Source organism: Marmota marmota, unplaced genomic scaffold, assembly GCF_001458135.2.
Source record: "Marmota marmota marmota unplaced genomic scaffold, marMar, whole genome shotgun sequence".
In the NCBI taxonomy this organism is placed as follows: domain Eukaryota; kingdom Metazoa; phylum Chordata; class Mammalia; order Rodentia; family Sciuridae; genus Marmota; species Marmota marmota.
The window spans coordinates 15,902,680-15,910,947 of record NW_026000240.1 but is presented as its reverse complement, the minus strand read 5'-3'; positions in this window follow the sequence as shown (position 1 = coordinate 15,910,947).

Sequence of the window (8,268 nt, the reverse complement as noted above, 5' to 3'; positions counted from 1 at the left end):
TTCCCCCAACAATAAAATATTTTTTCCTAAGGAAATTCTGAGGAGAAAAGGAAGGAATCATGTTTGCAAATAAGGATGTGAGCTCTGCATACATTAGAAAAGATGGTGAATGCTGCACCCGAAATTGATCACAGCTCCCTCCCAAATCTCCATTTACACAACTGGAAAGTGTTTTTGTTTTGTTTTTTTAAGGTATAAACCCATGAAGATGTGGTGATCAGGGGAGGAGGTAAGAGCAGCTCTGCAGCAGGACAGGTGACAACTGAGTCTGCAGAGAGGAGAAAACTGCACCCTGAGTGTATCTGTTGGCCAGAGCTGCTGTAACAAAGGACCCTCCATTGGGTGGCTTAAAGAACTGAAATGCATTATATGGAGCCAGAAGGCCAAGTTCAAAGTGCAGGTGGGCCTTGCTTCCTTCTGAGGCCATGAGGGGCTCAGCTCCCTTCCTCGCGCCTGACTGGTTGTTAGAGTCTGTAAACAAGTCAAAATAACACCTGGCATTTTGCCAGGGGAATGTTAGAGTTCATAAACAAGTCTGGATGGTGCCTGGCAAAATGCCAGAGGGAGTGGTTTGAAAAGTAACAAAAGCGAGCCATTAAGTGTGGAGATTCCTTATTGGTTGACTGATGTATCTAGTTTATGCTAATTAGATAAGCTGTGTGGAATGTATAAATACTGCTCCTGTCCTGCAATAAACGGCTCCTACTCCTGCTGTATCAACGTACACAAGTTATTCGTCACCCCCCCGATTATTTTGCTGCAGCCGGACTGCGGCAACTGGTGTGCCTTGCTGGCAAGTCGTGGCCCCTGGCTCATGGAGGCATTGACCTCAGTCCTCGCCATCACCCTCACGTATGGGGCACGCTCCCTGTGACTCTGCCTTTGGGTCTAACTTCCCCTTTCTATGACAGCATCAGTCATGTTGGGTTAGGTGGATCCTGATGAACTCAGCTTAATTAATGGAAGGTGCAATGATCTGCTTCCAAAGGAAGTCACGTTCTGAGATATGGGCAGTGTCAGGACTCAACCTATGAATTTTGCAGAGGACGCGGTTCAACCCATAACACTGAGCCTGCAGTGAAAAGCTGAAAACCAAACAAAATGTACCACAGAGTCCCTCAAGGTCTAATGTGCATGAGCCCTGGCTGTGCAGGAGTGGGGGTGAAGGGACCAGGCTGACGTAAGTAGGAGGAGATGGCACCTGTGCAGGTAGCTGGGCAATCGAATGCCCACCCCAGTTGGAAGCTAATTCTCCAGAGTTGAGTCCAATAAGAAAGTCAATGGCCAAACCTGGCTAACTAATTTTAAATTTCAATAAATTAAAATTAAATAAAATTAAACATTCAGCCTATAGCTACTTTTTAAGTGCTCCGTAGCCCATGGCTACCTTATTGGAAGGTGCAGATATAGGACATTTCCATCACTGCAGAACATTCTCCTGGACAGCTCTGCTCTGGGGAAAATACAATAGAAGCTATCTGAACCCAAGGAGTGGCAGATGCAGTGCAGGTAGACACACACTAACAAGAGACCTGTGCTACTAGATGCTGAGAACCCATAAATCTGCTGCTCTCTTCTTCCCCTCATCCACCAAATCACGCCTTTGGACAAAAACAGTGCATAAATTCATTCCTCTAGCCACAAAAAGAGAAAACCTGTGACTTCAGTGCTGTCCTTGTAGGAGGAGGGAGAAAAAGGAGGGCATGTACACCAGCTTTTCAGATTTATTCAGTACCACATACCAAACATGCCACATACATTATCTCATTTAATCCTCACAACTCAATCAATGCAATGGGAGTGATTCTCATTTAGCAGATAAGAAAGCAAAGAATCAAGAGGGCTAAAAAATTTGTTCAAGTTGCCTTGCATTTAAATGCAAAAACAGTATTTAAATGCCAGGCAATTTGAATCCAAAGCCTACATTTTACTTCCATTACTCTACACCACTTGCCTACATGACTCTCCCTCACTCACTGGGTAAGCATCAGCAGGTCTTTTAACTTCTCTATGTCTCATTTTCCCCCTGTGTAAAATATGTCAAATAACATCTGCTCTAAGAGACTACCTAAGAGAGGCCTGAGGGCTTTGAATGAGGGAACCTGTGAATGTTTATTTAAAAGTTTGCACCACTGTATGCAGAAATAGCCTTTTATCCATGCAGGAGATGCTACAGGAAAGAGTATGCATATAACCTTAAAGACATATTTGGGTTACTTTATATCACTCCACCACTCACTGATAAACTAAGGATGGAAATTCAGCAGCTGCAGGTGGATGTGGCTAGCCACACTGAGTCAAAACTTCAGGTATTTCCTTGTCTTCCTAAAATAGGTTTGCCAACTGGATCTAATACTTAACCTAGGGCAAGGTTCATGGCTGGTGCTCCATGAATAATTAATGAACCATTCAATGAATAAAGACATCAGTGAATTCCTTAATCATTTTTTTTTTAGACTGTAGGAAACTGAGACTCTAACCAATGCATGAAGTCCTCCTCTGGTATATGCCACTCTGCTATATTATTTAAAAATTCCAAGTATGTGGGACCATTAGGGGATCCATCATAGGCCTATGTCTCCTACAAGTGACTCACCAATAGCAAGAGACACCTGATATTTCATTTCCATTGGAGATGGCTTGCATTTGGGCTGAGCCCACTGCAGGCATGAGGACAGTGAAGGCTTCTCTGGCTTTGTCTTTGCTACATGGAATGAAGATAGTCCTAGGAGTTCCTTGCAGTGCAAAGTACCATCATGACTGCCAACAGGGAAAAGAGCACAGAGTTCCTGGCTGGCGCCAAGGAGCCTGGGAGTGGTCCTCCTTGGCCAGGCTTATCCTTCACAGCAGGAGTTGGCTGTAAAATGTCCCCGTATGCAACTTCTTAAAGGTCAGTGACTCAAGTGAGTTCTCTGGGACACTAATTTCCAAGTGGACGTGAATTTGTTCGGTGCCATCTTTGGTATTTGTCAACATAGGGTTAACTCTTCCAAGCTGTAGCATTGGTTTTTAAATATTTAAAAAAATGCAATGACATTTTAAAATCCATTTAGAAGCAAAGATTGTTTCCTGATTTTTTTCCTAGGGCAGGATATGGTTTCTAGAAAATTTGATTTTCTTTAGTTTCAATATATCTTTTTTTAATTGGAAATTTTCTTGGGATGATTATAGATTCATGTGCAGTTGTAAGAAACAACGGTGGCATCCTGTTCTCCTTTTACCTGGCTTAAGCCTATCCTTGTAAGGGTTTGGGAGGTGCCGTTCTTTTCACTAAGTGATGGAATTACTTTGCTTCTGACTCAGTATTGATGTTTTATAAGCCTACGAAACATCAACCTGGCCTGACAACCCTGTCTCTCTCTCTCTTTTTTGCAACCTCTAGTCCTCATTTTTTTTTATGTTTAAAAGAAAGGAGTTGTTCTAATCTATTCCTGAGGTTTCATCCAGTTCTGATATTCTATTAGAATCTGAGATTATAGTCAAATCAGGGCCATCACTGTTTCCGTACAGCCTACAAGCTGAGAATGGTTTTACTTTTTTTTTTTAATGGTTGAAAAGGATTATTCTTTTAACATGTGAGAATATACAGGATTCAAATTCAGTGTTCATGATCAAGTTGTACTGGAACATGGGTAATGGATTCATTTACCTGCTGATTATGCTGCTACCTTACAATGACTGTGGTAGATACCATCTGTCCCATATGGCCTAATATATTTGCTATTTGGTCCTTTACAGAAAATGTTTTGTGATTCCTTTTTTGAACTATTCATGCCCTTTGATCCCTGCAGTGCCACTTTTAGGAATTTATTTTAAAGGAAAAGCAGAAATTCCCAACACTAGGGATTCATTACATAAAATGCATTACCTTTATCTGATGGAGAAGTCTGTAGACCAGGCTTCATAAGGTATGTAATGATGTAGGAAATTCTCAGAACATATGTTCTACTAAAAATAGAGACAAAAACAAACAAACAAACAAAAACATGCCCATGACACCAATTTTGTGAGGAGAAAAAGCCAAACCTCTCTACACATTTATATGCCTGAAAAAAGACCCCAGATAATGTTGTGAGTGCTCATCTTTGGGGGAGGGTTTGTAAATGATTTCCTTTTTCTCTTCCTTGCCTTCTGAATTTTCCAATGTCTCTAAAATGAACTTATTTTAATTTACTTCACCTGTAAAAACTTTTAAATTTTATGCTAGATTGTTTACTTTCTAATTCTGCTTACTAGAAATGTTATTAGCTGAAAATTAATATATTTCTTTGTGGTTTGGCAAAAATCATCAGAATGTATAACAGAAAAATTAGAGCAGGAGGGAATTGAAATCAGAATCACATTAGAAACTAATGTCAACAAAAGGCCAAAGCATTTAGCTGACAACATGCAGTTATTGCAGTCCAAATTGTATAATATATTCATATTCACTTTAAAATGAAGGCAGTTTCTGAAATACCATTTACACCTATCAGATTAAAAAAAATCTTAAAAGTCTGAGTGTGGTGGAGAAACATGAATTTTTATACACTTTCCTTTGGAAAACAATTTGCCAACTTCTAACAAGATTGAAAATGTACATCTCTTATTTCCTAGCATGTCTATTTCCAGGTAGAATTTTTTTTTTGCACGTGCATAAGAATAAAAAAATCAGGGCAAATATGTTTATAAGCATATTTTAAAGAAGACTTAGAAACATTCTACTGTATATGGTCACATTTAAGAAAATATATTCATAGCTTGTGCTTTATTCATGTGACAATCGCATACTGTAATTAGTGTGAACAGATCATACATCTCATCTGTTTTGTAATCTGGAATGAAAAGTAAGGTATGTACAACATAGTAGCTCTGTAAGTGTTAAAAATTATAAGATAGCAATTATTTTTTACATATGCAAATTAAAAACATGAAAATATAAACTTAAAAGGCACATTTCAGATTTATGACATCATTGACTCTGGAGAGGGAGGAAGAGAATTCAGAGTGGGGAGAGGTAAAAAGGGGATTGCAATTTTTTACTGTGAAGTTTTTTTTTTTTTTGCAGATTTTAAATAATTTGTAATAGTCTAAGTTAATAAAGGTTCTCCATGTGACATGTGTAAGGGCAATATAGTTTCCTAAGGACAGTTTTTAATGAACAAGTTATTTTTTTCTTTCATTTTTTATTTATTTCTTACATATACTGTGAAGTTTTATTTCATTTCTAAACAAACTTATAAAAAGCAAACATATATGAAAAAAACATTAACAATAAATATATGTGAGAACTTAAACAGATATGAAAATAAACATGAAAACTCTTGTTTTGGTTAAACGTGTGCTCATATAGTTGTAACTGTTTGCTTTTATTTTACATAACTTGAGTTTTTCCTTAATGCTATTTTAACAGCCCGAAAAACTGAGGTGGACAGGGTTCACCTCAGTAGGGAAGTAGGAAGCTTTCTCAGAGTGGGTGGGCTCCAGCTGTGGCACAATTATTGTAACTATTCTGATTCCCTGTATTTAAGGATATTCTTCTGAGCCCTCCTTCTGGACCTTATCCCCCCCGGAGGTCCGAGGTTGCTGGCCTGCTTTGGTTTCATGTTGTGATTAGAATCAGAGCCACTAAGTTAGTAATGCTTCAGAATTCATTTATAGTTCTGATCATTACCAGCCTTTAAAATAGCTAGGGAAAGGGTAGGGGTCTTCACATCAGAAGATAAAGACAACATCTCACACTGCAAGAATTACCAAGTTTCTGAAGAAAGAAAAAAAGGAAAGAAGAGAGGATGAAGAGAGGGAAAAGGGGAGGGAGTTGGCTATTAAGAAGATAATTCACAGGATTCTGTTCTCATAGCAATTACTAATTAGCATCAGCTTTCAGAACAGGTACCTATAGTTCACCTACATTTTATCAAATTCTGTACACAAAATTTTAAATGAATTTCTATCCATATATAATATTTTTAAAATATATATATTTAATATGTGTATTTGAATTTCTATCCATATATAATATTATTTAAATATATATTTAATATATGTATTAAATATATATAACTTATATATTATGTGTTATATATAAATTTTAAATATTATATATATATACACACACACATATATATATATACATATATATATACATATATATATATACATATATATACATATATATATACATATATATATATATACATATATATATATATATATAGAGAGAGAGAGAGAGAGAGAGAGAGAGAGAGAAACACAGACACCCACATATATACTATTTGTAAATAACCGAGAGGCCAAGAGCACCAGGGTTGAAGTCAAAATGCCTGGGCTTGAATCCAGATCATAAATTTGCTACTTATGCAACATGAGGGAAGGAAGTCAGCCTCTTTTAGCAATTGAGTTATTTTAGTTATTTAGCCTTCAGTTATTTTAGCTTCCTTGTCTGTAAAATGAGAATAGAGTTCTATCTCACAATTACATTGATTAAGTAGGTTAATAAATATAAAGTGTAAAACATACAAAAATGGCTGGATAAAAGTTAGCTCTTTGTATTCCTTCAATTCGTTCATTACACGTACCTTAACAGCAGCGTGATTTTCCCTAAATGTCATGCATGAGTAAGTACATATTCACAAACAAGGAGCCGCCTCAACCAGGACATGGAACCCAGTGAATCACTAGGAAAATAATTGCTGGAGCTTTGCATCTACTCCTACATGTTTAGGCCCACTGTTCTTATTGTTTCACATCACAACGTTCTCCCCCATCACAACTGCCTCCCCAGTGCCACAAAGAAAGATGACATATGAGCATGGCTTCCGGAAGGCATCTAGTTCTGCAGAAATGGCGTGGCCACTCCAAATTTAGACAGTGACAAAATGGTAGATGCTTCGGAATGTTGAGCTTCCTATTTAACTTTCTCATCTCGGAACCCAATCATCCTAACTCCTTTAATCTTTTCTTACAGATGTTGCCCACTCAATTAATGTTTCCTTTGATTCTTCCCCCTTGTGGGTACCTTAAAGAGATTCCCACATTGAAAAGGAACATCAGCTGCTTCCCCACTCAAGTCAGACCTGGTCCTATCAGGACAGAACAAACGCCAGCCACCTTCCAAAATAAGAAAGCTACAACAGTCACAAAGGCTCTGCCTCCAATGCACCATGTCTCCAGCTCAGAAATTATGGTTTAATATTAGCTTATACACAGATATATGATTAGCATGCAGTAGCCCTATGCTACATAAAATTGAAGTCTGCCATGTACAATAAATTTTGTGAAGATATTGTGACCATATGGTAGTAATTCCATATGTCTATTTTGATAAGTATAACCATGATTTTCCCTACATTTTCACCTTTCCATAGATGTTTCTTTGGAAGCAAACCAGAAAAAAAAAATATAATGAAGATTCTGTGATTGAAACATAAAGAGTCATAAAAAGAAAAAAAAATCTTGTATCGTATTATTTGGATATGTGTACTTTGATTCTGTTGAGCATCAATCATATTCAACTTCTCCGCCAGGAGTAAGAGAATCAAATGTACTGCAGAGTTCTATTAAAAACAGCACCATCCGGGTCCTCCCAAATTAAGACTTTAGCTTTTATAACTGAAGTGAGAAGCTCAATAAGCTAAAGTCAGCATGTGGAACCCCTCAGGACCTGAAGCTGCCAGTTGGGCCTCCTGAGCTTCACATACTTTCTCTCAGGTCTTAATGGAAAGATTCCTCCTTTCAAACCACATTAATTTCATGTGGCACATTCTATCAGCCAAGCCCCAATATTAGGCAAAGGCTTCAAAAATAAATAAGCAATTAAAGAGAAGGAAGCAATTAACTTTTATTATGCTATTTTGATATGATTAGACTTCTTGGTTCCCAGTCATCTTGACTGGGTTTGCTCTACTTATTTTTAGCAGCAGTAAAACAAGTATTTCTTCCTATCGTCCTGCCCATGTGTTCATAGACCTGACTGATACCTAAGGCATTTTCTAAATGGAGATCTGCCTGAGGAAAGAACAGCATGTAGCCTGAGGTTCTTGGGGCTCATCAGAAAATGGAGATCTGTTCTGTTTGTTCGTGTGTGTGTGTGTGTGTGTGTGTGTGTGTGTGTTTCCTTCAAAATGGCTGGGTGATTGGAATACAAGGTGTAACTTCTGATGAAGGCACCTTCCTCACTGTCATCTGTGAGTTCTGGGTCCAAACCTTACTGTGAAATGACAAACCAAGACTAGCATTCCAGTGTCCCTTGCCTTGTCTGATGCGGAATCCTTCTGTGCTCCAAACCCT